Genomic DNA, 25,455 nt, shown 5'->3' on the forward strand with positions numbered 1-25,455 from the left:
CGCGGCGGTGGAGGCTCCACATCAGAGGCGCTGCAGCTGACCACGTGACGCTACAGCAGCGGTATAAAGCTGAGCTTGCCTCGCTCTCCGGGCACTTACGAGGCGGCCAGGTGTTGGGATGCCGCCTAGAAGCAGGGCTGATTTGAACGAGAAGCGAAAGCTTCAGCGTGCTACAGAGACCGATGAAGAGCGGGATGAACGTCAACCAAGGAAAGCCATGTATTACCAAGCCTAGCCATCAATATGCTTCGCATCTGACTAGGCTTAACCTTAGCTAAGCCTCAGCCATTTTTTTTACACCGCAGCTGTTAACGGCTCGTTTGTCGGTTCAGTGTTGGTGTTCTAACCAGATCACGTGACCGCGTACCGGTCAGATGACTCACAAAACGCTTATGGGTGTTTCTTAGAATCATGGCGTCATCAGTAACGTCCTTTCTGATGCTTCTTCCGGTTTGTCACAGTTGTGACTGCATCACTCTTGTCGCCTCTCCCAGGTCATTGTTTCGGTCTCAGGTTTCAGGACGTCATCACACGAAACGATAATGAGACAGCGCTCACCGCCGCTTCATCAGTTCACTCCTGCCATTGCCATGGAGGTGCAGGCAGGTGACAGTCTCTCTGCAGCTGTAGCCAAGAAGCCCCCAAAAGTGTCTTTGCAGCTCTGAGCGAAGCCACTGACATCACAGGCATTTACTCGAGTAATGTAGACGAGGATTAATTATATCACAGGAAAGCCAATCTCGCCCGAGCACTTGCTAACGAATCTCTGTGCCTGCAATCGAACAAACTGATGCCATGACCACCCCACAACATAACAAAACTTCCGCAAGAACAAAACTTCATCAGTCGCAGAAATCAACCACAACATTTGTGCTATAATAACACACTACTGACTAGCGTAATCATCTAATGAACTGTTTTCCTAATGGGCAGGATAGTAGAACGCTTGGTCATCATACTAATACGTCGGCGGGCTCTAAGCAACTAAAGGATGCGTTGCACGACGAACCTGTTGACATCTTTCGAACTTCTACAATTTCGTGAAATTATTAACAGAAATGGCGCTTATATTTTCAAACGATACTGCAATGTACAACGCAGCATGATGCCGTTAACAGGACAAGTGAAAATTGAATGTTGTGTCTTCATCCGATATCTGTCGTGGAGCTGTTTGAACCGGAAGCAGATCTATGAAAACAATGGTACAAGCGAATGGTTATTAAGCGTCATCATGAGAAATGTGATGCACATCTAAGACGAGACACTTCAGATACCTCAGCGACACCACCTTAAGGATCTCGTTTTTGAGGGCTGTCCTAACAATGTGGCGAACGTTTCTTCGAGTTCTGTAATATGCAAGAATTAAATTTGGTGCTTTGCTGGATTCCCAGACCTCCAGTTGTCAACTTATAGAGACCTGCGGTCATAATATGAGACCTTTGAGCAAATGCCACTGAAAGCGAAATGTGTTTGAACTCCCTCTCCCTGCCCTTCTGCTCCTGTCAGCAGCACGGTGCATTGAACTGTTGGTTTACCTATATGCAGCACCTTGGACTTCCAGACAAATCTCCTTTCTTGAAATGTACTCACTGTTATTCTGTCGCCACACGTTTTATGCAGTTTCCCTTTGTAAAGCTTTCCCTTTGTAAATCTTCCCCTTCTGTTGCCTCCTTTCTGTCGCTAAGTCCACGTCGCAACGCAGAGAAGCGTATGGACAGTTTTTAAACCAAAATGTAACGTCAACAAAATTAAATATCAGCCGGATCTTTCTCTCTATCTTGCTCAATCGCGACTACAAGAAATGGCACACAACAACAAATCGCTTAACAAGGAAATCGTTACCACTAATGCGTTTTCAGAGATGTCAGGAGTAAGAGTGCTTAACGAATGCACAAATCTTGGGGCTTACTGTGTAGAGCTAAGTGCGGTACCACACACAACAAGCGACTACTAGCTAAGTGCCTGCCGATTTTAAGGCATATCGGGCATGTCAAGCGAGAGCGAAGCATTCTGCGAAGTATTGCTTACCTATTTACTCTTCCCGTCCTATTCACTTACATTTTTTTCTTCGGCACTATACTGAGAAAAGGGAGCTGCCTAATATATCTCTTCTTCCCAAGCACTGTCGGCATGTAACGCAGCTTTACAAATTCTCAGCGCCCGCACAGGACGGGGCTGTGATTCGTCGCTCATCGTCATTTATTATGCAATCGACATTTATTATACAAAGGCTCAAAAAGCATTATATAAGAGGGCGGGTGATGCGTAAACCAATAATTTAGTGCAAAAGCAATACACGTGCAATTTCAACCCGACGAAAATATCGCATTGTCTCCGATAATCAAAGTCTGCTAGCCAGCACTTTCTATACTTTCTGCAATTCTACTCTAAAACTAGCCCTTGCAGAAATGTCCCGTTCGGAAGTTCGGAGGTGCGTGAAGTGTTCCTCGCTTCGAAAATGTCGAAATTATGTTCGACTTATGTGTTTGCAAATAATTAGCTCAAAATAAACATTTTGGCTTTCTCATGGGTTTTGTTCCAATAAAACCTCCGAGCAGAGAAAAAATAGGGTGAGGTGCGTAGAGCTTCATTGTTCACTAGAAGTTTTAGCCACGTCATATTAGCATTTAACACTTTATATGGCCGTCATACAAAACAAAGGGCAATTACTGCACCCCTATACCGTTATGTATACTTTATGTGCCCACAATTTGGGCTGGTGGCATTCGAGGCCACTGCAATAAAAGTCCGACAATTGTAAATAGAATTTTCTTTCTTTGTAAAGTAACAGAAACGAGCACTTCTACGAGGCAGTTTTTCTGCGGGAAACTCGAAGCGAACGGAACACAAAGTTTCTAATAGCAAGAAGGCACCGATCTAAAAAAAAAATCTCTGCCTCTCCCGTAACCGAGAGTAGAGTAAGCATGAAATGTTTACGGGCCTAATGTCATCTCGGTGGACACCCGAACCGCACCGTACAGGAAGGGAGGAACGCCACCACCCGTTCAGCGCGATGCCTTGCCATTTGGTTTTTTGAGGAAAGGAAATGGCGCAGTAATTCTCTGCCATCTCGGTGGACACCCGAACCGCACCGTAAAGCAAGGGAGGAACGCCACCACCCGTTCGGCGCGATGCCTTGCCCTTTGAACGCAGCGCTTCTCCCCCGGGCCCCTGTGCACCTGCGCAGCTTTGCTTCGATGCGCGAAGCCCCTAAGAGATCACGTACGACAACGAAGTGTACGTGGCATTTATGTGCTTTTTGCAGGCGTTATTAGAAATCGGAAATTATAATTCCGTGCATTATCAAACGCACAGCGCGACTGATATCTTGATAAACATTGAGAAGGCACTGGCAGCAGTTATTTTTTGTGACTCGTTTGGAGACCAACCGTTGCTTGCATGCCGGTCGCGTAGGAGGGCTTAGAGAGTCTCGTTAAATCTCGTTAAGTCTCGTACGGTGCCCGGATGTTCTCGTTTCAGAGCCCGGATGACTGGAATTCAGTGCCCGGATGACTCGATTTCAGTGCCCGGATGACTCCATTTCAGTGCCGGATGACTCGATTTCAGTGCCCGGATGACTCGATTTCAGTGCCCGGATGAGTGGATTTCAGTGCCCGGATGAGTGGATTTCAATGCCCGGATGAGTGGATCTCGGTCTCGGCGTGACGTCACCACACTGCCGACAACGGGGGCTAAAAGCATTTCATGCTTAAAAAAATGCCCAGGCTTAGCTTGGTTAAGCCAAGAATGCGTTGCATATTGCGCGGTCTTTTTGCGCGAGGTATTGCTTGGCGGCACTCGATTTTCTCAGCAGCTTTTCCTCCGTGACGTATGGATGGATGGATGGAAACGAGGCGGTGGCAACCGGGGCGGTGCCACCGCCCCTTTGAAACGGGGCGGTGGCAACCCCCACCATGCTCAGCCGTTCTTTTCTTTCTTTTTTGTTTTTTTTTGGTTTTTTTTCCTGTTTACTGTGTTTGAAATTCTCACCAAGAATCGCCATCATCTCTACGGTTTTTCCTCCGGCTGTCGTGACGTCACGTCACATGGTTTGGTGGCTGCCCGGCCGCGTCCAAAGGCTTAACTGAGTGATTGCAATATGCTACGCATAATAAAGTGTTCTTGGTTTCAAATATGCTCAGTGCGTTCAAAGGTTTAAAAGAAAATGGGTGCAGTTAAGTTACCACATCTCTAATGAGATTCAGTGCCCACCATTTCATGCGTTTATAAACCTTTTAGCTCCCATTTGCTTTGCTTTTCCACGTTTTATTCTGCATAGCTACGGAGGATTCTTTTATTTCACAAACTGACTAGGAGACATCGTTGTATCATGAAATTCCTGCTTCACATTGCCTTTCGCGAAGTGCGCAATTCATACCAGGGCAGTAGCCTATTGGCAGCAGTGCTCTATCCCTTTGCGGCACGACGCCAACAATTGTGCTCGTCACTGTGCAAATTGTTTTTTTTTTTTTTTCTCGAGCCACCTAGCACGGTTTTCACCAGGCCAGAAGTGGCTGCTAAATTTCAAGTTCCTGCTGAATAGAATGGCAGGGCCATTTTGTGTCCCGACGAAAAAATCGCTTTTCAGGAACAAGACATTAAGATGGACGTCGTGAAATTTGCTTCGCGCCGAGGAAGTGCTGTCTTGAGGTGCCGCTGTGACGCGGTGATTTTTAATTAAAGACTTCGCAACTGAGCTTTTCTTGCTGAAACAGCCTCAAATGCAAGAAAAACAAATATTTTTGCATATTTGTGCTTCATAAAAAAATAAGGTACCGATTCCGTGGGCATGAAATTGCGCGGCGTGCATGAATTGTTTGAATTTTGTGCCATGCACGTTGTTTTAAGGCGGAAGCCTTTAATGCCTCATCGTTGTAAGCAGGAGTTGTCGACAGAAAATGTCACGCTTTTCAATTGGTCGAAATGCTCGTGACGTCACAGTGCGCGAATTTCAAATGGGGCCAATTGTACTTTGGCTAGTAACCATGCAACCAATCAAAGGGGTCGTATAGTGATGCTCCAACTAAGTTGGACTGAGTTTAGTTAACTGCTTAACTAATCAATTAGCCTAATTAAGATCGAGGAGAATGAAGAGGTCAGAAGAAAGAGGAAAAGAAAAGAAAGACGCGCGCCGCAGCGACAACAGCGTCCGCGGTAGGAGACGCTGCTGAAAAAAAAACATAAGTACGAAGCCGCGTTCGCTCCACCACCACGCACTTCCCCACTCAGTTCGACGTTGCTCGTTTCATATACGTTGTGTCGAACATCCTAGACAGTTCCAACAATTGACTCGTGAATGACAGAACACGATGGATAGAAATACAATAATATAAATATGGAATAGCCTAATTAACCTTTCTTGTTAGACCGCATAAATCAATAAAACCGAGAACGAAATTGGTCGAGTTGCGGAATCGAACTAGGGTCTCCGGAGTGCGATACGAGCACGCTAGCCACTCCGTAATGACAGCTGAGTGGTTTGGAATGAACAAAGGCGCGTCTAGCTAATACGGTGTCTTCGTTCACTCCCATCTTCCCCCTTTCCCTTACGGCGAGGTACAGGTGTCCACCCAGATATGCGAGAGAGATACATTTCCTTTCCTCAAAAAATAAATTTACCGTCCAGCAAGGCGTACAGCCGAATTGGCGATGGCGTTCTGTAGACTCCCTGGCCGCGTTGCAAGACGCTGTCGCGTTCCACTCTTACAGGCAAAGCTTAACATGTTAACCACACATCAGTAACACACGCAGACAGCCAATGGACGCGTCATTCGCTGGCAGCACTTCAATCATCATTCAAAACCACATTCGTGACAGAATGCTGTACTAAGGCTTTCGCCTTGCACCACTTTAGTCGCCAAAGTGACTCCTAATTTTTGTGATATAGAGGGTTCTAAACATACACACACCAATTTTCAGGTTTTCTTGATAGTAGAACACAATTCGTAGCTGAAGGAGCTATATCTACTTCCACTGTGCGCAAAACCTACGAAAATATTTGGAAAGCTGTTTAACGGCGTGTTATTGGGTCTACTAACCATCAAAGTGTTTTGAAAAAGGCTCGGTTATGGAAATTTATGTCCGCGTAGCGAGTGCCACGTGGTAAAGATAATCCTGACATCTACACTACGATCTCCATCATTGCCGCTGCCTTGCTTTTATTGACTGAAAATCCACTAATCAATGAAATATATGCCTACTGAGCAAATGTTTTACTGTCTGGCTTATGGCGGGTGCTTGAGAGATCTCCGCCACGAATGCTTTAAACTTAGGCTTTAAGAGGTATGAAGCCTGCTTCTGTGGCATATTAATATCGCTTTGGCGGCCACCAGAAAACAATTGAATCATGCGAACTACTGAAACTGAAATTGAACGTTTATTTCTCTAACACACATTACACTGAGAAGAGGGGAACGCTGGGCAAAATCTACCTAAGACAGCTTGAAGTAACATCCAGTGCCCGAGGTATACATAGACATCATTATGTTACCGCACAACTGGCTTGAGTACAACGTAATATCCTCTTCAAAAAAAAAAGAACGACAGAAAAAACAGCATAACGCTTACCGCGCAAAGAAAAAAATAAATTGGACATACCTTTTTCATTCATTTATTTCTGACAAGAAGCGGTGCCGTGTATATATATGCATACACTTATTTAATTTTCCTGTCTGGATAGCCGAGGCAAAAGGAGTATTGAAACGCCGGGCGGGGCGTCGGAAAATAAGAAACAACGCACATTACAATGCACCACACTTATCTACAATGATAACAGAAAAGATTCGAAAATGCCCATGATTGATAGTAACTGCCTGAGATTCCTTCTATACGTATGTTATTTTCTGCCAGAATGCTAAGGTAATATGCTATGCTATAGGGTAAAGACTGCTTACCATATGCTGTTTTACTTTTTACCTAAGCTGGTTGACTCGTTTTGTGATCTGCTAAGCTGGTTAACTAAAAACGACGGACATTTTCGGCGCTGTGGCTCAACAAACTTTGGTTTCTTTTGCGCCCCTTTCAAAAAGCGCGCGTATTTGGCGCGCGGAAAACCACGCCCACCGGTACACATCAACCCGTGGCGATCATTTCGCGTCGCCTTCTCTTTCCCTTGTGGACTGGAGCAGCGAGCAGCGGCAAGCACCGCGCCACGGGTGGAACAGAGAACGCCACGTGCCTCAATAAAAAATTGACGAACTATTAAGCGTGGTTAGGCCAGATTGGTCTCTACTTTATATTCATACATGGTCTGTTCTGAAAGTAGTAGGACTCACTTTTTTAAACAAAATTTAGTCAAGCGAATAGTACAAACGATTACAATTCTTCAAGGTAGCAACCTTCCGCACCTACACGCTGCTGCCAATGAGTTTTACAGTTTTCGTACGCCTCCAGGAACGCCTGGACCGGAATGCTGTTTAGCTTCCTCGTCACGGCCTGTTGAACAACCTCTACCGATCCGTGATGTTTCCCCTTGAGCGTCGATTTTATTCTCGGGAATAGAAAAAAGTCTGGTGGGGTCAAGTCGAGGCTGTAGGGGGGCTGAGGCAGCGTTGCCGCTATGTGGTGGGCAAAAAATCGGGGTCCTCATTCACGTGATGAAGAAGATCCTACCGGTTGGCCTTTTCGTCCTCTGACAACACTCCCGGCACCAACTTCACGCACGTTTTCCTCATGGATAAGGTTTCTGTCACGATCTCAAAAACTTGGGTTTGAGGAATGCTCAAGTCGTCAGCAATCATTCTGATACTCATTTACGATCACTGTTAAGTAAATGTTTCACTCGCTACACATTTTTGATGGTCTTGCTGGTCGAAGGGCGTCTGGAGCGGTCGTCTTCCTCCACTCTTTCTTTACCTTCTCGAAATAGCTTGTGCCACTCAAAAAGCACCTGATCTACCCATGGAAGCGTCACCGTAGGCCTCCTTAATCATGTTGTGAGTCTCTTTGCCCGTTTTACCAAGATTTACTCAAAATTTGATCGCGTATCGCTGATGCAGTAAACGCTCGATGATTCTGCATGACGAGACGTTTCGACAGGGGTTCGCAGTACAAGCGACCTCCTCTCTTCAACGGCCGAGAGCCGACAGTCGATTTTCCCCAGCATTCCCAATATCCCCCTTCAGCGATCCTGCACGCGCAGACCACCTCTCGTCTGCCCGTTCGCCCAGGAAAAAACCAGTCCTACTACTTTCAGAACAGAGCATGTATGTCTCTGGGAGTCCTCATACCACTCCTGGCGCAGTGGTGCTGCGGTTAAGCGATGCACCACTGCCCTGCGATGGCACCGGTGGGGCTTTTGCGACCCAGGTTGCTCTTCCCGAGCAACACGTCACAAGGTCACGGGATCTAGGTGGCAGGTGGGCCACCTAGGCCAAGTTACCCACAACCCGCTGGGCACACAAAGGGACCGTAAAGACAAAGGCTAAGCGGCTGAGGCTCTAGCTCTAACGCACTAAAATTTTTTTTACAAACAAAGCGATCTTTTATCGTCGTTTCTGTCTGATGATGCTGTGTGGGTGGCGTCATCTCAATCCTGGTTCGCAAACATCGGCAAGATTCACCTCTACAGCTCCGTTCTTTGAGTGCGGTAAAATTGTGAAACAAATATGAATACAGATGCTCGTGTCTGTGTTTCTTCTCGTCACTGTCCCGTTTTCGGCGTGCTGCTTTCGTTGCAGTCATGTACCAACTGGCCCGGCTGCTTTCTGTAATCAGCCAAACAATTTTTTGCGCTACCGTTTCCGACAAACGAAAATGTAAACGCATGTAATTTATCCAAAGAGCAGCATCGCGAAAAATGCTGTGACATACGTCGGTTGAAAATAACTTCCACGTATGCAGTAGACCTAAAATTTAAAATTATAAAAAAAAATTCGAGATTCTGCGTCTGTGGGTCTTGACAGCACTCGTAAAACTTGTTCGCTCCGTTCGCTAGTCTTTTTTTCCCGACCGGTTTGTAGGTTCCACTACCACTGGGGCGATCAGCATGCGAGATCTGTGTGAGAGGCAGGCTGCACCGAATGCCAAAGACATCACGCTGTCCTCATGACGCAGCCAGCGTTTCTTTATTCGTTATTGAAACAAAACTGATCGTTTTCATAAAAATCATTATGATACTCCTTGCTTTCTCTCGTTCAACGCCTCACAAATTTTGTAAAATTAAATGTCATTTTTTCGCTTTTTGTCGGCATGATGTCATGTCGGATATACTCTGCTATGCCATTCGAAGTAAATTATGGTAATCTAATTCCTCATAGAGCACTTTTTACATACCGTCTGTAAAGCAACATTAAGAGCACTACTTCTCTAGTTAATTAAAATATTAATGATCCTTATTGCAACTACAATCAGCGTAACCGATGTGTAATAACTACAGTTATACTTTCAGCTACCTGTAGATAAAGAGCAAACAAGATTCTGAAATTTATTGTCAGCGTTGAGGTGAAGCCTATTGTGGCAACTGTGCTGTGCTTTGTATTTTTTAATAAGACAGTTATTACGTGAAGGTAAATGACAGGATTTACTGAATGTAAAATCATCGAAACTGATTATGAAACGTAAAGCCCTTGCTACAGTCAGTCTGCTTGACTTGTTTGGGAACTTCTGGGGATGTTGGCATGTCTAGTAGAGAGGAGAGCTGGGCCAGTTGATACAGGGTGACAAAGGACACAATAAGCGAATGGGACGTAGAAACAGTAAAGAACAGAAGACGAAGCTAATGTATTTAAAGTAATATATTTATATTTAAAGTTATATTCGCTTCAGTTAAAGCATTGTTCTGTATGTCACAATTTAAGCATAGTCCATCTGCGATTTTCTCTTTCTATTTTGAAAGAGGTTGCGGCAGATGAGGTCCCAGGCACATCGTAACAGACAATCTGACCACATGTCTGGAAATGTCGATCCCTCTTCAAGAGGTGTATGCTTGAGTTATTTTCTCATAAACACACGCAACAAGCATTTTCGGACGTCTTTTAATGCAGGCATCAACGGTGAGAGTACTCTGAAAGCAAATATTTAAAAAAATAAATCAACAACTGTAGCTGCCACAAGACACCGACAACCACACACCCGTCCGCCCACGCCGTACCGCCTCCATTTCAGGAAAGATCGCGCAACTTCCGAGTGTTGCGAAATATCATCCTGAGTGTGGATAGCGGCCCATTAGTCGCAAACGTGGCACGTTGCCAGTGAGGCCCGAAGCAAACTCACTCCATATGAAAGGTACTACTAGAAATCTTAAGCGGAAGTTATTGCATATTTCCGGTGTATATTTGCTTGCCTACTGACACTTCCATTCAGGTAGCTTCCGGTCATCTTTGAATTTAGTTTCCGTCGAAGTAGAGCGGGAGCACCCGATTAGTGCACTGCACGGGCTCGGGCCGGCCCGAAAGCCCGGGCCCGGCCCGGCCCGCGGGCCGGGCCCGCGGGCGGGCCGGGATCTGTTTTGCCGGGCCTGGGCCGGGCCCGGGCCTGAAGCTGCGGGCCTGGGCCGGGCTCGGGCTTAAAGCTGCGGACCCGAGTCGGGCTTTGGTCCGTGCAGAAACGGCTGGTGTCCGACTCTTCACTTTTGCAGAGTGAAGTACACAACTGCGGCATTGGAGCAGAGACACGGATGAGCTATGGGGTATAGTACGCGCTGAGAAAAAAAACTATTCTTAACTCATTGACTTATTTATTTCCTTATTTCCACTCCGCGGTGGCTTAGTGGTCAAGGCGCTTGATTACTGAGCCGGGGAACCAGGGTTTGCTCCTAGCCTCGGCGGCCGCATTTCTATTTAGGCGGCAAGGTTGACAGCCATGTACTTTGCAATATCATTGCTCGTTGAAGAAACACAGGTGGTAGAAATGATCCGGAGCCCTCTGCTTAGGTGTCTCTCACAGCCGACTCCCCTTGGGCCCTTAAGCCCCAAAAACATAGCTTTTGTTTTATAGCTATATTTTTCTCATGTGAGAAAATTCACAAACTAAAGCGCATTTGGTTTTTTTTGATCAGCCGACCTGAACGTCTCGTAAATGAAATAGCCACAAAATCTCATCTCATAACCACATCTATCCTTCCTCGCGTCTTCAGCCTGGTTGTCATGACAAGTGTTTTGTAATGTAAGTTATCACGTGGTTCGCGCGTTATCTTCTGCTCCACCAGTAAGAGAAAAATTCTACCGATTTTAATTGGCCACTGATCGTTCGTCATCCCAAAACATACCTATACACTATTAGAAATTCATTCGGGAAGAACATATGAGTTTAGGACGCTTATAGTCTTCGAAACACACGCCATGAAATACTCAAGCCTTTTAGCTTTTCGTTTCTGCTGAAAGGCGACTAGTTCGGATATGAGTTAAACCAGTGTGATCGCGTTCACTAAAAAAATGTTATTTCACTGCTTGCTAGGCAGCTTTAATGTTTATACTTCCGGGCGGAAAAATATAACTGAATAAAATCATGGGGGAATGTAAAGTAGTCTATTACGCGCGCATGCAGCCCTGTTTATTTAGCTCTCGCAACTTCCGAGTTTATCTTTGAGCACACGTACACAAGATCACTGTCTAAAAGACGGGCCTGGCGAGCACTACTCTTAATCACTTCCTTTTGGGTTAAAAAGAACCAATTTTCTGCCAGCCAAACTGTGGTTTCAGGACCATAGTCGGCCAGTTTCTTTTCGGTCTAGTAGCAGTCTACTTGCTCAGAGTGAGCGGTATATCTCAAGCGTTACTGTGAAACGGGCCGGGCCGGGCTGGGCTTCACTCCGGGATTCACGGGCCGGGCCGGGCCCGCTAGAGCGAGAATTTAGCGGGCCTGGGCCGGGCCCGGGCTTGAAGCCGCGGGCCTGGGCCGGGCTCGGGCTTCAGGTCTCGGGCCCGGGCCGGGCTTGGGCCTCAGATTGAGGCCCGTGCAGTGCTCTACACCCGATTACGAAACCACATGTTCATAACCTACAACAGAACGCCAATCTTGACGGGCTACCATGGCAGATGGTAGCCCGTCTGGAAGTGTGTGAGCCGCCTACCCACTGCGGGCAATAGTGTCCAGTAGAAAACGTCAAACACGCTGTTTGACGTAAACTTCGGAAACACCCTGTCAAGCTCAGTACGCCCTGTGCCAAACGGATGTCCTGCTAGAACAATTTAGGAGCCACACAGTAGAACTCGAACTATGTCGGTGAAGAAAGTTTTAACGTAGAAGTAGTTGTTAAGCTGGCAGTGAATGGTCCTTGATCTTCATGAGGGCTACGCTTGAAGCGGATAAAATATCCCCGACTGTTTTTTGGCAGCAGTCCTACATTGGCCATTAGCAAAATGCTGTGCTTTGAGGCGCGAGCTCATGCTCGGGCGCACATTGATCGTCGGCACTTGCCAATGACTGAAAAGTCTTTCACCATCAAGGAGGAATCGCACGAGCCACCTTTGGCTCGGTGTGAACATGCAGATTCTGGTTGAGGCAATAACAAACAATGAGGCAGGAGTATGTACAAGATTTATTTGCCCAATTTTAGCGCTTTGTACTGTGTGCTGGTGTTGTAGTGATCGCTTCCAGACGAACCACTGGGCCCTTCTGACCTGCAAAACAAAATAAATAAAAGTCATTTGTTTTCCCAAACTCAATGCGTAGCCGCAAACGAACTTCAGCCTTTTTTTCTTCAAGGTGCTGGAAGCCAGCTAATAATACTACTCAGTGAGATCGTGCAAGGGTGTACACATAGCAGTAACAAATGGCAGACAGTTTACCAAGTTCATGAAGAAGAGAAAAGTTACGCCAGCAGTCATCGCAAAGGCCCCTGATCAAGCTAGGCTTACTATTTTTGTTCTACATGGTTTGAGTTATCTTTACTTTGCTCCCCTGATGCACCCTTTGTCATTTGTTAGAGTCATCTTAAGGAAAGCGAATAGCGGTTGCTGATGCTCTTAATTTGGGAGCTGGTTTTTCTATTACGTGCTCTTTTTGTCTTAATTATTCGTACAGTGGCGAAATAAGGCTGGACGCTGCGGGCGCCTTGCGTAATTTTTCACTTTGCCACTGTGGTATACCGCTATGGTTAACGAATGAGCAGAATGGTTCTTTTTTTTTGTAAGATACGAGACATCCGTTTTTTGTTATGAAACTGCTGCGAGCGTAATTAGGCTTTGCTCGCTCAGGGCGGATTTCCTTTCGTTTACGGGGCCGAGCTTGTGCAGCGCGCTTAGTACAGGATTGAAGACGGAGAAAACAACCCAAGCATACAGTCATGAACGAAAGTTTGTGGGATGCAGATTCGCGGTAACAAAAAATCAGCTCATATTCTTCCTATGAATGAAGGCCCCCTAGAAAAATGATGGGTTTTCACACGTCTTTGTAAAATTCAGCAGAAAACAATTTTCCTACACTTTGAGCAGGGCGCCATTAAACCAAACACACACAACATTCTTGCTATGAATGATACGATGTACCCTCGTTATTTGAGGCCTTTCAGTGACCTGGTTTACCCTGCAGCACAGAATTTTTTTTTCGCGAACCAGCATCTTGAAAACTTTATGACTGAACCTTCTTGTCAATGTAACGACGGAGACTTGGCGGAAAGAGGGAACTCGTAAAATCACTATGGGTAATCTGTCAAGGTCAATGCTCGAAGGAGACAGAAATTGAACGTACTGCTTTTTAGTAACTTTTCTAGCTTGTCAAATCAATTTCATTATATCATATCAACGAGCATCAAAAGTAGGTAAGAAAAAGCCACCGGAGGTATCATTGCCAAAAATAGAGTCCAAATACAATAAAACACCTCCAAGACGAAAAAAGCGCAGTAATTCAAATATAAATCGGCCTGACTAGTTTTTTTTTCTCAAATCTTTTTTCCAATGTTTATTGTCACTTTTGTGTTACACGCATAAAGTTGCTCATTAAATTTCGTTTTTAGGGCAGCTGGTTTATGCCATCAGTAGAAATGCAAATATAAACGTCTTTGACATTTACTTTCGTTACTTCCTACATATAATCTTATGGAAAATTCTAGGAAGCTTTTAAAAAACTTCTCGAACATCTGTATAAAGGGCTGTTCGGTACTCACGTTTCTCCATAGGAACTCATCCAATTTATCCATGGAAGCCGAAGCCGGGTCCAAAGCCAGGTCCGCCAGGGCCGAAGCCTCCGTAGCTACCGCCGTAGGATCCTGCGTAGGTGCCGTGGTAGGATCCGCTGTAGTGTCCTCCGTATCCACCTCCGTATCCGCCTCCGTATCCGCCACCGTGGAACGCCATGGGGTACGGCGCTCCGTAGTAGCCGTATCCACCTCCACCTCCGCCGAGGCCCTTGGCTAGACCAGCCCCAAGAAGGGCTCCTGCTCCCAGGCCGAGGGCGCCCAGGGCGAGACCCTTGAGCAGGATGGCGTTGGCCACGGACAGGGCCATGCCGATTACGCAGATTGTCAGCTGGGGGCAAAGAATGGAGGTCAATGCACCCTCTTCACACAACAACCGCTTTTTTTTTTGTGGTTACCGAACCAAAGAAAGTCCGCTTAGGTCACGGATGCAGTTCCCACTCATAAGCATTTGTGTGTAACATTTGTTTTAAATGAGTAGGTAACGTGCGCTATTAAGAATTTTACTACCTTTTGAAAGCACAGAAAATCTGTAGCATGATCTGCCGGGCTAGTTGGTTGCGGTCCATATGTATCAGCAGCGCGAACACAATCCTGAAAAAAGGTGCAGATAGGACAGAACGCTGTCCTGTCCTATCTGCACCTTTTTTCAGGATTGTGTTCACTTTGGGACGTTCAACACCATAAACCAAACCAAACCAAGCCAGAACGCTGTCCTATCTGCATCTTTTTCCTGCCTGTGTTCACGTTGCTGATACATATAAGAAATTGTGTGTCGGATAACGAAAGATGAACGAATACTGTAGGATGCTCGAGGATATTGCAGGCTGTAGGCAACGCAACTAGAAGCACGGACGAGCTGAAAACTAAAAAGAGCTCTCCGCATACTTGAGTCCTAATAAAGCAGGCTGCAGTGTCACTGTGGCAATCTGTTAGCTTTGAGCTAGTGTACGAAGGCACAGGGGCACGAACAAACAATAGGAGAGCTCTGATTGTTGTGCTGTACTGTCTTTCAGGGTCACCTAGACGACTTCACGGATTAAAATATAAAAATGAACAATATAAAGACAGGCCGTGGTTTGTTGTCGCTTTGTGTTACTCTTAACTTGATAGCGTTAAGGCGCCCATTCTGCAGAATAACCTCTGCCATCGGCGTTGTGTGCGAAAAGTCTCTTGTGAAGCGGCCAAGGTGGGTCACCGACGTCACGTGACCTTGTGGCGTCATCCCAACCTGCCCACCGGATTGAGAACAAACTGACCACCATGGCAGGTGGCAGATAAGCTAATAATTGATTAATCGCGAGAGGGTGAGTTGGAAGAGCAATTTGGGTCGCACAAGCCCCATCGTGGTAGCCATCACCGGGCAGTAGCGCATCGCTTAACCACTGCACCCTTTTGTCAGAAACTAGTGTTTAATCGGAATAATGGTTCACTTTATGCCTCACAAACAGGTTCAATCCGACGTTAAGAGACTAAGAATTCTTTAAACATGCTCGGTATAAGAAACGCAGCTGCTGTAAACGCTTATAAAATTTCATGATGTGCTTAATCTCTTGTGGACAAGTAGCGGATCGCAATTTTAAAAGGGCAAATAACCAATTCCTTTCTCTGCGCACTCCAAGGTCCGCAAACTATCATGATCATAATTTTTGCGAAGTGCTGCTCAACAGTTATGCTAGAAAATAAATGACGCAAATGTCAGATCTCCGGCGCCCGGACAGCTGTAGCACGGCCAACAATGGTCATCTGGTGAAGCTCGTTGCCTTGCCTAGAATGTGGAGCAACCCGGCGCACTATTTTAGCCCTGTCTCGAAGGCAATGTTCCGGCTTTCTACAGTTTTTGTCCTTAGCGTTCTTCTTTCGGGCAGTGTGCGACTGCCTTCGGAGGCTTATGAATCCTTGGATTTCCACTCCAAACACTTAAAAGTATACTAATGCGATCCCGCAAGTAAATAGTTACACCTCAAACATGAGCTCTTTGGGACTAGCAATCTGTAATATGTTTACTTAAAAAGTGAATTCCTTAACGTTCTAATTGCTTCAGCTTCTAGAAACGCGCCGTCTAAAGTGTTGCCAGTAAAGAGAGGTCGAAGACGTGCATGTTTAGACAGCAGAACAAATCAATTTATGGGCCCTTGATAGTGCTTCCTTTCCCATATTTTTTTTACAGCGGTCAGTTATAGAAATTAAGATGTGCTATTTGCTTTAAGTCTAACGAAGACGAAAAGCTCACTCACCAGAGCCTTCATGGTCTTTGCGTTTCTTGCCACTGTGCGTTCTGTTTGAGTTTGAAAGTCTCTTATATAATGTGCTTGCTTTCCTGCTCCCTCCGAATGACGTCAGTTCAGGTATTCGGTCCGTTATACAGCGCTGAAAGCGTGACTCTTTTAATTAAGTCGGCAGCCGACATTTTACCGGTGTCTATTGTATAATTTACCCTCTTAATACGGCCACCTTCAGTTGAACGGAACTCCGAGGTGATCTCTGATTAGTGGGGAACACTTCACGGCATGCCCACGTGCAATGCCCGTCATGCTGTTTTCAACAAAGCATACAAAAGGAACAAGAAAAGGTGATTGCCTTGAAGGTGGCCCATTCAAGCTCTGTTCGCGATCCATGCGTTGTTCGCGAACTGTGTAAAGGAGGAGAGAGATCTGAATCGTTTTACCGCGATACGATTCTCTCCGTAGAGCTTTGGCATCTCTGCTTTAGAACAGTGGCCGAGACTGAAGAGGAATTGTAAAGACGTAAAATGTGTGCAGTAAGGTGTGTACGCAGCATGTTGATTGGCAGGAAAATGAACTGCGTCGTACTTTCCTACAAGTTCATGTTGCAATAATTATTCCCGCCAAAGAGGACAACTGTAAAACGTTAAGCGAATCAAAGTATGAGTGCTTCTTGCTTCATTAGCCGGCAAGTGCATCGAAATTCAGAGAGAACGATATAGGTTTGCAGAAACTTCTCTCTCGTCTACCCGTTACATCTGATAAGCGTCCGCAGCGAAAGTGATAAAAGAGGTCGACTGAGCAACACGTAATGCATATATTCGACTTCACGATGTTACGGTGTTAGTGACCTATATGATTCGAGACATCAGAGACGTACAGTCTTTGTCAAAAATATGCAGTACAAGGGGTTTGCTTCCAAGCCGTGTAGCAGGGCTCTTTAGCACACTCGACAATTCAATGCTTGGGATAGTTGAGGAATTAAGTTCCTCCCGCATTCGTGAAATTGGGGTCCTTGAGTATGCAACATGAGCCACGCTGCGGGGCTCAGAAGCAGATTCCTTGGGCTGTATACTTTTGACAAAGACTGTACGTGCTCAAAGCTTCGTGTGCATGTCGAGGCATATTGTTGGGCATATAGGAATGCAAGAGTTGGGGAGCCAGCTCTCTCAAGTGATAGAATAGAACCGAAGCTATTATTATAATGTAGTTTATTTGCGCAGAGTCTAAACACGAGAAATGATAGCTTGCGTATGTAAACCGTGTGCTTCAAGCAAATAGGTTGTTCTCCTGACACTTAAACAATTTCGAATGTCTAACTGCCAAGTCTACATTTTTAAACAAGCAGCTATACCTTTAAGCAGAATTCAACACATTTGTGTAGGCTTCTGCAACATTATTTATCGCCAGTGGTTCTTTCTGAGCACACCATATTCCATTTCGGATGGGGTGATACATTTTGAATACACCATTTTGTTGATGAGTGCCACTTTCTACATAGGGAGTGGTAATATAACAAAGCAGTACGGAAGGTGTGGAGTACTGTAAAATGATAGCATTCGTCTGTTAGGGGCGTTCAGGACTTTTCGAGCACACTAAACATCCAAATGAACGGGCTTACTGTACTGCGTCTGCTTAAGAAAGCTCCGATTAAGCTTCTTAGTCCGGTCGTAGCTTGTAAATAGAGACCTTCGTATTTTATTGCATGCTTGTTTCTCCATACCTATCCAATAAAATTTATGTAACATATGAAAGCAGTTGCATACTATAACATGGTACTTATGCTTGCTTAATTCCCGGCCTTTGCACTGGCAATGGCTGTTTTGCGATAATGGCTACTGGCAATTAAATAATATTGTGAGATTTGGTCCACTGGTGTTACATTGTGCACAAAAGACACTCTTTATTTGCCGAACTGGCTCATTATATTGAACTTCGACAGGAGATGGGTGCTTGGAATGCATTCGTCCCCTCCCTCCTCTTAGCACACCTGGATTTCTCGTGAGGTGAACCTTTCAGGCGCCATTTGTCATTTCATTTCAGTCTAGATATTTTCCCATACAAAATAGTGTATTCCGGTAGTAAGAAAGCCATTTCGTTAGCTTTCAAAAGAACACACGAATCCATATTTTACGCTCATATACAATTTTTGTTACAAAATGGGAACCTTGTTGGGAACAGCAGTGTTCAAATACCACAGTTTCTGAAAGTAACACCCTTGGTATAGTGGAGTCATTTTGATTTCTTAAAATGCGCTCCAGCATAAAATTTCACAAAAACAATTTGCATTAATGCATTAGACAATAGTGTTAGTACTATACCTGTGCCACACGCGCACAAGAAATGGCGCGTAGGGATGCGTTTATTACGTGTCCTCGGAGACGCCGAGCCGCTGTTACGGATCTTGCAGCGTATTCAGCCGTAGCCAGCACCAAGAGAAGCGGGGCGACTTCGTCTTCAGGCGCAGCGTAGTGTCGGCGCATGCCGGTAGCGAAACCTGTGACAGTCGGTACACTACAGCGGTAAATGTTTGGGGCGTTAAGTTTGCTAATGCCATTATTTTCGGAGTTGATGCTGCAGTTCCTTGTTTAATGCCATTAAACGAAAGTCAAAGTCACAATGACGATAACGCTTGCAAGACAGTCAGAAACTTCACCTGAACATAAGCAGTACTAATGAGCACAATATCTCGGAAATGATGTTCAAATGTAATACAGAAAAAAATTTGCAGAAAATATCTCTCACCTTGCTTCGCAACTCGAAAAAGTAGGCTTAAGCTCGCTTGCCAGCCCACAAGCTGAGATTATCTGTCAGAAGTGCTCGTAAAAATGGCGCCCTTCCCATAAAACATGCAGTACAGATGCCCCATGTGACTGAAAGTTATGAAATAACCACTTGCTGCTGGATAGGAAGTTTTTACTAACGAACTGCTTGCCTTTCTACGTGTGGAATGGGGACCAGTGCGCGTTGCTCGGACGAATGAGTTTTGGCGAACTCAGTAGGTCGCGAATGGCAGTAACGCTAATGACTATATATTTGACCGTGAGGCACGGCCATTAGCAGCAACAACTGTCATTAGTGAAATATCCGGGCAAGAAAATGGCGGAGGACGTGCTACCACACTGACTGCTTCCAGAAATACTTCGTAGCTGCTCTACCTAGTTGGCATTGAAAAAAAACTCCCTCTGCGATACGAAGGATGCTGAACTCTCCGGTACTCACCTAAGGGGCAGAAACGTGGAGGCTAACAAAGAGGGTTCAGCTTAAGTTAACAACAACGCAGCGAGCTATGAAAAGGAAAATGATAGGTGTAACGTTAAGAGATCGGAAGAGGGCGGAGTGGGTGAGGGAACAAACGCGGGTTAATGACATCTTAGTTGAAATCAAGAGGAAGAAATGGGCTTGGCCAGGGCATGTAATGCGAAGGCAAGATAACCACTGGTCCTTAAAGGGCCCGTGCCCACCCCAGCGCAGCAGACACTCTCTACCTCTCTTTGAGCGAGCCTCCTCTCCTTCCATTCCCTCCTCGAAATTCTTCTCTCCCGCTCCTCGTCGAGTAGGCTCGGCAAGGCAAAATCACTCCTTCCTTCTCTGGTGTAAGCCGGAGGCGTGGTGTCTGTGGAGTGCGTCACAGGGCGACGTCATGGCCCCGCCTTCAATAGAATTCTTTTCTTGGTTTTTGCATTTTCTCCGCACACTGAACGATCGAGAGGCGCGATCGACTCGACCACCTAGACTTGTTAGCGAGCGCATCCTTTCATACATCTGTTTGTCATTCCCAGTTAACGAGCCACCTTTTCATTTTCTTTTAGGCCTCCCCACCGTTTCACGAGCGGAGGGGCGGAAGTCGGTTGTGTTCGAAACACACGGCGAAGCGCGGACCCGGCAACCGCCCGTTTGCTTTTCTCCATGCGTGTTTGTGTTCTGTGTGTTTGTGTCTTTTCTCCGCTCCAAAGCATATGTCATTCATTGGAGTCAAGGCGTACGCAAGATGCACGAAAGTTAAGCGGTGTGTGTGCGGAGCGGTCAAGTGGGCGAGCGAGGGAAAGGCTCTGCTGCACTACTAATTAAAACCTTGTTTTGGGGGGCTCGCATAGAAGAAAAGAAACTGAGAAGGGAGCGCGCACGCAGAGCGTGTCGTGACGTGATCACGGCGAGGGGGGGGGGAGGGGGGGGCGAACCAACTCCCTCAGTTTTACTATTTTTTTACTTTTCATGGCTAAGGTTCAAGGCTGTCGCCGCACGCTCCCTCCGCAGTTTTTTTTTTTTTTGTTCCTTCATGAGGGTTCATGGTATGTAGAAAACCAGCGAAAAGGACGCATTCACAAGGAGGAGAAGTACACAGGACAACGCTGGACAAGCTACGCTCCTTCAATTCATGAGGGTTTGTAGGCATGAGCCAGAACAGAAGGCGCTGCGGAAAGCCTTGTGCAGACGACGCGACGCCAAGGCTACGCCCAACCTTCTCCCGTCAGTCAGAACGATGCACCAATGGAGTGCCTTTAGCGAAAGTAGCACCCCTTGACGTCAGCGGGGTGCAGAGTAGTGGGCCGGGCCCGTTTTTGAAGGAAGGAAAGAACGAACGGGCTTTGATTTGAATTTTCGCAGCTTTTCGGGACACGCATGGCTCTAGTATTTTGCAGAGGTTATCTTCGATGCCTCATCTATGCAGTGGGCTTGTTTTTCAAAAATGTCCGGACCCTGGGCAGTGGCCCTTTAAGGCTAACGGAGTGGATTCCAAGAGAAAGCAAACGTAGCAGGGGACGGCAGAAAGTTAGGTGGGCGGATGAGATTAAGAAGTTTGCGGGGATACAGTGGCGGCAACTGACAAAGGACAGGGTTAATTGGAGAGACATGGGAGAGGCCTTTGCCCTGCTGTGGGTGTAGTCAGGCTGATGATGATGATGATGAACTCTCCTGATGCAAAGAAGTCAGTGCTAGGCACAGCCAAGTCTAGAAAAACCAAACTTCGCAATTACCACCATTGTGACAAAGCGCCTTAAATGTGTATGCTGCCTGCTACATTGTTTTTAACGCGGGAAAGTAGGATAACCAGTGAAGTATCATCGACCGTTGAACTATGCTTCCGAAAGGTACAAGTTCATCATCTGTGAAACGCAACAAAATAAAATTGACTCTCAAGAACACAATGATAGGCTGTCGTTGATTTAAAGTATTTATTTATTTTCCTTAGTCAAATTAAATAAACCATGGTTCTCCATATGAGGTGGCCTTGGTAGCTTCTTGTCAACGGGGCTCTGGAAGAAAGGGAGAAAGGAAGAAAAATATAGGTCAGGACAGAAAATAGTTTTGAACCGTAAGGTTTAACATAACGACGTATAAAAAAACCGTCTATCCACTTGATCCGCGACCATTTTCTGAATTACAGTGCGCTGTAGCTGGAGAAAATGTAGTAAGCCCGTGTGGAACACTCAACTACGATTTATAGATAATGTTTAGAGGCTACAAAGTTGTTGGAATAAGCACACACGTCTAAGTGTGAGTGCAATTAAACCTCCGTCAAATTCGATTTGAACGTCTTTCTGACCATTTGTTTTGTTGGTTACCTACGCACCAGCTTTGAATAAACAAGCAAGCTCAAAACGCGCCTCGCTAAAGCAAAAGCAGCTTGCATAATGAATAATATGATGCAAATCTTGCGACAGCTTTACACTCGAGAACTGCAAGTATATTAAATGTGGTTTGCTTGATGGTAGTGTAATCCTGTTCCACACCGGAATATCAACGGTAATAACCCTAGAAACAAGTGAGCAAGCCCTTACTTTGGTATATTGCAAACAGGCGTATATTAGGAAGAATACAGTTTTTATCGGCTAGAGTTTCAAAACACAGGGGGGGGGGGGGGGGGGGGGGGGTTCCTTGTTCAAGCGCATACTCACAAATTTATAAATCCTAGTAGAACACTCGCTCAACCGTAGAAGCCGCCGAGGTGTCCGCCGCCGTAGTGGCCTCCGTAGGAGCCGGCGTAGCTGCCAGCGTAGCTGCCGCCGTAGTGGCCGCCGAAGCCTCCGTGGCCGAAGCCTCCGTGGCCGAAGCCTCCATGGCCGAGGCCACCGCCGTAGCCGAAGCCACCGAGACCACCGCCGTAGCCAAAGCCGCCGAGACCACCGCCGTAGCCGAGACCACCGAAGCCACCAGCGGCAGCAACAGCGAAGACAACAGCGAGGACAGCAGCGCAAAGCTGCAAAGTTGAAAATGACCAAAGTTGGCGAAACAAAGATGCATGCACGTCAGTGGTATCTCCTAGGACAGCAAGACTTCTGGAAATGTCATTTCGGGGTTGAAGTTTTTGGTTTTTTTTTTGCATTCATGCATGACCCTCTCGTCCAATAAGCGAATCAAGTTCTTGAGGGCGCAACAGCCTGGATACATGAAGCCCTCCCTTATTTCGTAAAACGCGCCGCCGTTCAGACTAGAAATTTTCCTTGCCTCATGCCCGACTTGATACTGAGCATGATTGAAATACTCTATAAGTTTTAGTGTTTTCAGTCACTGAGCCTTGTGAACAAATTTTGCCGCTCCGTGGTTCTATAGCTCCAGCTGCAGTCGTCAAGAGGCTGAGAGGCGGATTGCTCTACGTCCTTTTTTAACTGTTGTCGCACACTTCTACCGCTGTATTGCGAAAAAATGAGCGTTAATTCATTTTAAATATTTATCATAATGGTTGAAGGGGAGTGCCTCGCAAGACAGAGTTAAATTACGTTTGTTTCTAAAAATAAGATATTTTTAAGCTAGTTAGACAAAACGCTTTAGAACCCTTTAGAACTTAGTGACGATGCACTTATGCCTGGCGCTCAGTGGCCATACAGGCTACAGTGGCAGACATCGAGTGAGTTGATGGTAATCCGATGGTTTCGCTTCTAGGTGCACGGTGCAGGACACTCACCACGGCCTTCATGGTTGTGACGATGGTCTTCGTTCGCAACGGAGCGTTCAACTGACTGCTCTTCACGCAGAGAAGCCTTATATAGTCCCCGACGCCTGGTAGCACTCGCTGATTGTGACCACCTTTTCACAGTGAAAGCAGCCTTCCCTCGCCACGTGCCGTTCTACTGCACACCGCCGTGGCACCCCGCCGTGGCTGCCTAATTGTAAGGCACGGCATCGACAGTTATCTGCGTAAGGTCCCGCATAAGGCGTGGATGCCCGCTGCATAATCGATATTTAGATCAGCGCATTTAAGAATTCGCAGGGACTGGAATCTTTATTCGCGTTCAGCGCTGGTCTTTGTGGATTCTGCTCGCAGGTGCATTCGTGCGTAGCAACCGTGCGAAGGAAGCGGTTTTCGCCGCCACCTTTTTTTTTTCTACAGGACAATGTACGCAAGTCATGTGCTTTGAAGGAAGAGTTTGTCTTCCTCACATTTTCATAATGTTGAATATACTAATGAAAAGTCCAGAGTTTTTTTTAACGAGAAGTATTACCTTTGTGCAGATAACTAGATTTGCAACAAATTTGTTAGGCTCAAGCAACTGTACTTAGCGCCAGTGCGTTTTGAAAACAGCATTTTGTTAACGAGTAGAGTTAGAGTATGGTAATATAAGAGGGTAATAGTGAAGTTACGGAGAGAAGCAGACGAACAACACACTCTGCTGTTTAGGGGCATTCAGGTTTCTTATGGCGGGAAAAAACAGTTATAAGAAAGCAGTTTTTTTTCTTTTTGCCACCGGCTGCTACCCCCATTGCTCGACGATTTCGAATGATGTAACCTGTGCTCAACGTAGCAAATCGCTGTCTGTTGATGGAAAAGTTTTGCGGATGTGTTGGCTGTGAACGGGATTTTCTATTCGAAGAAAAAATACGTGGGTGTCACTGCGAGTTCACTGGCGGGAAAGAGTTCAGATGCGTAGAGTAACTGGCACACTGAGCAGTATCATCCCTAGAGCTGCGCTGCAGTGAAGGATGATTAATTTTTGTGATCGCATACATTATCAAAATAATTCAAAAATAGTTAGACGCTACTGCTCATCAACGATACTATCAGCTAGCTCCGTTTCACAAAAGTTTACCGACTGCTGTTGCAGAAATCAACCGTGGATGAACTGAATAAGTCGGTGGAGACTGTTCTGTCCTCAGTAAGCTGTATCTCAATAAATACAATAATGTTATTGCGCCTGCACTCTACTGCTCCTAATCAAGTCGCGGTTCAAATCCTTGAAAGTGAAGTATCTGGGCAGTATCTGGGGCTCTAACAGAATCGTTCTGAAGTCAGTGACATTGAGCATTACTCAAGACTCTTAAACATGAAAATACATACAGTAGGTTGGCACATAACTGCTAGGTCATTGAAGATCTCGTACTAAAATAAGCATCAACGCAAAAAATTCTGACGTGCTGGCAGTTGATCGTCTTCCGACCAAGCAAAGCCTAGAGTTCTGGTTAGGTTTGCTTCAGCCGCAGTTAGGAAGCAATAGGTGACATTTCGAAGGCACATTTGCTCCCGAGAGTAGGAGCGGATCCCTGCAGCCTATTTTCATAGCATTATTACTAGTTCTAACAGGAACCTTTTCTTGACAGCTCGCTAGTAGCACAAAGCCAACAAATTCAAATTTGTGTTGGAAGCTTCGAAATTTCCTCGTCCGTATTAACAAATCTGGGGACAAAGAAAAATTTATCTCAGCTATAGAAGACAGTTCCTCTGACTGTCTTGTTACTTACCCTTGAGTGGATTGAGTTATTTTAGGGCATGCATGAAAATGTACACGCGTGGTATTCGGAAGCATTGGCAGACTTTTAGTATTCATTAAATTTGCGAAAGCCTATTTGTTACATGCTTGAATTAACAGAAATTAACATTCAAGACTGACACCTACGTTCACCTTGGGTACGTACGCTAACTATTCATTTACTCGTTAAGCTGGAAGAGATGGAGACCTAACGATTTTTGTTCCCTACAGTTGGCGAGCTAATCCGTAAAATATTTCGTTTCTGTGCGCTGAGTACCTGACAACAGGAACAATTTTACGCGATATAAAAGTAATTTTGCCTGCAGCCTACAAGCAGGATACGTTGTTGGGCGAGTTGGTTCATGACGAAGGGAAGGTAAGTGCGCAAAAAGGACGATCACGAGACAGGAAGGGACGAGCGCAAACTTCAACTGATGTTTATTGGAAATTTAGGGCCGCCGCGGTGGCT

At 45.9% G+C, this 25,455-nt stretch overlaps 1 long non-coding RNA gene across 1 annotated transcript; it reads right to left on the bottom strand.

Annotated features, from left to right (window-relative positions):
* Positions 1-22,205: 22,205 nt before the first annotated feature.
* Positions 22,206-23,245, bottom strand: LOC149339456 (uncharacterized). Its single transcript, XR_016283793.1, has 2 exons — positions 23,207-23,245; positions 22,206-22,501 (listed from the first exon to the last, which is right to left on the bottom strand). It is a non-coding gene; the product is annotated as an uncharacterized LOC149339456 (long non-coding RNA).
* Between the last annotated feature and the right edge of the window lie 2,210 nt (positions 23,246-25,455).

The sequence above is a fragment of the Amblyomma mixtum genome, chromosome 6, assembly GCF_055824585.1.
Source record: "Amblyomma mixtum isolate Tamu chromosome 6, ASM5582458v1, whole genome shotgun sequence".
Taxonomy (NCBI): domain Eukaryota; kingdom Metazoa; phylum Arthropoda; class Arachnida; order Ixodida; family Ixodidae; genus Amblyomma; species Amblyomma mixtum.